Source organism: Aulonocara stuartgranti (assembly GCF_965226115.1).
Source record: "Aulonocara stuartgranti genome assembly, chromosome: 3".
NCBI classification, from domain to species: domain Eukaryota; kingdom Metazoa; phylum Chordata; class Actinopteri; order Cichliformes; family Cichlidae; genus Aulonocara; species Aulonocara stuartgranti.
In genome coordinates this window covers 49461844-49466146 of record NC_138941.1, presented here as the reverse complement: position 1 = coordinate 49466146, position 4303 = coordinate 49461844, and positions in this window count along the sequence as shown.

The following is a 4303-nucleotide window of genomic DNA, read 5'->3' as shown; positions in this document are numbered from 1 at the left end:
ACTGCACATCGCTGGACACGGATGATCTAAGCCATAGGTGTCAAACTCTGGCCCGCGGGCCAAATTTGGCCCGCAGCCTAATTACATTTGGCCCGCGAAGCCATACCAAATTACTATCAGAGCTGGCCTACTGGTATTATACAGCTAATATATATATTGTTTAGTATTAAGCTTTGCTTGTTCCATATTCAGTTTTTCAGCAAAACGTGTTTGAGTCCATAAGAAAAGATTCATTCTTATATCTGGAGGAATAAATATATTTCAATAAATATTAACGTTGGCCCGCGACTTTGTTCCAGTTTTGAATTTTGGCCCACACTGTATTTGAGTTTGACACCCCTGATCTAAGCATTTGCTCATTAAATGTAAGTGGACCAATTTCACATTATACACCAACACTAACAGCACTCTGTGTTTGAGCACCTAGAAACTCCATCATTGTTTCCCTCCAACATAAACAGTAGATATGCAGGGAAGATAAATGATGGTAGATATCCATACTTACATAAAACTGAGGAATTTGTAATGGTTATGGTTGCAAGACAGAAAGCATCAACTTTGGAGCTGAGATTAACAAAAGTAGGACGATTTGCCACAAAATTTTAGCAGTTTAAGCAGTGGCGGAGCAGGGGGGGGGTGGTGGCTTACTGGGCTTAAGCCCGGGTTGTTTTTTCAGAAGCCCGGGGTCTTTTGGAGTGTAATTTTTTCATAGTTAGATGCCTGGCTGACAACTGTATAAAACAAAAATTACACACAATATTCGAAGCACATAGTGCACACTGTGGGAATTTACAACTGTGCGTAAATCCCCCCTAATTGGTATGATCTGAGCTCAGGCACTAAGCAGGGCGGGGCAGCTGCTGTCTAACGGTGTGTTCACACCGAACGCGATGGACGCGAATAAAACGCCCCAAACGCCCCTAATTTGACGCGTGCACATTCGCGTCTCAACGCGTGTCCAAGAAAAATCCATCGCGCATATTTTGACGCGCGTCAACCGGAAATGTGGGAGGAATGTGGGAGGAAGTTGTGCCAGACATCTTTGCAAGATGGCAGCTGTCGAGCTAGCGCTTGAAGAGAGACTCTCCCTTCTCTATGTACTGTGGAGAGCAGAGCAGCAGCGTAAAAGACGTCCTCGCCGTACCTGGGTCCATCAGGTCCTCCAGAGGCATGAGCAGTTTGGTGAGTTTCACCATTTGCTCCAGGAGCTGCGCCTGGATGACGGCCGATTCCAGCGCTATCACCGTCGGCCAGTTTGAGGACCTGCTTTCCCTCGTCGGTCCCAGCATCGCCCGCCTAGACACCAACTACAGGCGCTCAATCCCACCTGCAGAGCACCTGTCCGTCTGCCTGAGGTTAGTAAAAGTGTTTAATACGGTAGTCCTTTATTGATATCTGTGCTAATATGCTAAACCATCCAGTTATACACTGCTAACATGGATGTGCTATGCTAACAGTGAATGCTGTCGGTGTTTACTGAAAGAAAACTGTGGTATGGAGACTGTTTATAATATTTCTAGTGATACTCAGAAGGTCTCATCAAGTCCCGATTTAATTCGATTTATGCTGTTATCAGTGTTTGCATGATAGCATGGCTGTGGTGTCACATCAATGTATGCGCTCGGTGTTTGCTGATATCAAACTGTAGCATTAGGACCACTGAGTTAACCTTTGTAGTGATACTCACTCCTTTTTATTTAGACCTGGTTTAATTCTGGGATAGTTGAATATTTGTATATAATCCCTGCAGCTGTCAGACTATAACAGGGGTCACCAGCCTTTATTAAAACAGAGTTAGATAAAACTGTGAACAGTTTGATTCATCTCTAGTTACATGGTTCTATCTTGATAAGCTGTCTTATCACAGATTAATTTTTCAAAAATATTAATGATTTAAGCAAGGAAAGGGCTACATGTCAACATACAACTCTTTATTTCTATTAATGTCTTACTTCATTCCTACCTGATTGACATGTTTAGGAATTATGAGTGATTGGCTCACTGTAGTGGCAAAAGTTGCTACCAATCAAATTATGATATGTTAAAGTTAAAACAAAACACAACTGTTTTAGATATTATCTAATATACATTTTGTAATTATCCTTATAATTACAAAATGTTTTATGTAAGATTTAAGTTTTGTGATTTAAATCTGACATCACAAAAGTATTTTGGAATTTGAATAATGTATTTTGTAACTGCAGTACACATAATACTGATTTTGAACAATTGTGTCCAGGTTCCTTGTCACCGCGGACTCCTTCAGCACCAAGCGTTCAGTTACAGAGTCGGTGTGTCCACGGTGAGCCAGATCATCCCCCAGGTAGCGACGGCCAACTGGGACTGTCTAGTGGACGATTTCATGGCTGTGCCTTCACCTGGAGACTGGCGGTCCATCACAGAGGGATTCCAGGAGCGCTGGAACTTTCCTCTGTGCTGTGGAGCTCTGGATGGGAAGCACGTCCAGACAAAGGCACCCCATATATCATATAGGAGACACACACATTGATATACACTAAATATTTATTTCATTTCTTTTTTGTGGTGCCCAAATTTATGCACCTGCTTGATTTTGTTTAAACAATTATTGCACACTTTCTGTAAATCCAGTAAACTTCTTTTCACTTCTCAAATATCACTGTGTGTCTACTGTATGATATTTAACTGACCTTTTTTATTGTAACAACCAACGATTTATACAGGAAAATAATGTCTATTAACAAGGTTGCCCAAACCTTTGCATCCCACTGTATTCGTATATTTTGTCATTAGTATAATATGAAATAAATTCTACATGTGTCAAGTCGTGTGCCAACATTTGCTGTGTAGTAGAACTGAGACATTAGTCATTATAAAAATTTATTTGAAATAATATTAAAATTCTCAAACAGAAAAACATTAAACATAAATATATAAAATATAAGAATTTACAGAGAGACAGGAATAAAAAGGACCAGCTGCTCTCCAGAGCAGGAACAAGGCTGAGGAGGAAATGCTCCATTGGAGACTGGTGTGAACTCTTCAGGGATACCAGAATGGCCAGCTCCACCGCCGATGGACCGTCCTGGGACCCGTCCCTCATCTGCCTCGGAGCCGTCCTCCCCTGTGGGCCTGTAAAACAGCACAAAACACAAAGAAATGAGAAGGCTGCTACTAGATTTTAATTTCAACATTGAAAAAAAACAGGATATAATCAGATTGGTTTTAGATATTTAGTAAACGTGATCACAAGGCAATCCCACCGACTAAAAAGGTATCAGTGCTTGCTGTACATATCTGTGGGTGCAGCAGCAGGAGCTCAGGGACTGGGGATGCTCTGCTTCAGAATCAGTTGGTTCTATCAATACAGTATTAAATGTTAACAGGTTGAATATAATAATCGTAGAGTAGACAGTGGTCCCTCATTTATTGCAGCAGGGGTTCTCAGAATAACTAGCCCCTGGTCACGCACTTTATACACTGTTTTCCACACACACACATGAACATTGGTCACAGTTCTCACAATTGATTCTCAAAGTGCAAACCTTTGTAGATTGCAAAACGTAAAAGTATTATTATGCCGCCGTTTGTCTTCATCTGCCCACCACTTTCGTGCACCTTTTTCCCTCACGGTGCAGGTGTTTATTTCCGAATGAGGCTCATAGTTATGGGTGTTTTTGTGCTGTTTTTTCTATTGAACGTGATGGTTATCAAAACCAAACATGATAAATTTGGCAAGCGCAGGAGACACGACACAGAGCAGATTTGTCAATCAGGCTGCAGAATGCAATGCTGTACGGTGCAATAAAAAAATCAGCGAAAAAGCGAAGCAGTGACGGATGAGCGGGACCACTGTGTGCTGTTTATTAATAAAAAATATATATTCCTATATGACAACATGCATAAAAGCAGAACGGTATTTGTACGTCAGTGGGAAAATAGCGGTGGCTTGCTAGCTTTTGTGCGGCTTCCCCGGGTCAGTGAAAACTTTCAAAAGAGAAATGAATGAACTTACCAGGTTGCCCGATCTCTTCACATATCTTCCTCCAAGCTCGGTCCTTTATATTCCTGTCTCGGTACAGAAAGCAGCTGGTGTTGTACAGCTCCAAGAAATACAGATAGTTTCTCTCTTTACTCTTAAAGTTAACAAATATGTTTTTTATATTTATCAATCTAAAAAAATAAACATTTAGTCTGATTTGATGTTACAATTAAAAAAGTGTTTGTGTTTTGATCTGAAGAGTTTATAAATATCTGGTTTCAACTGTATATTTGATGATTGTCAGCACAAAGAGGGAGAGAGAGGAACAGAGAGGGAGAGAGA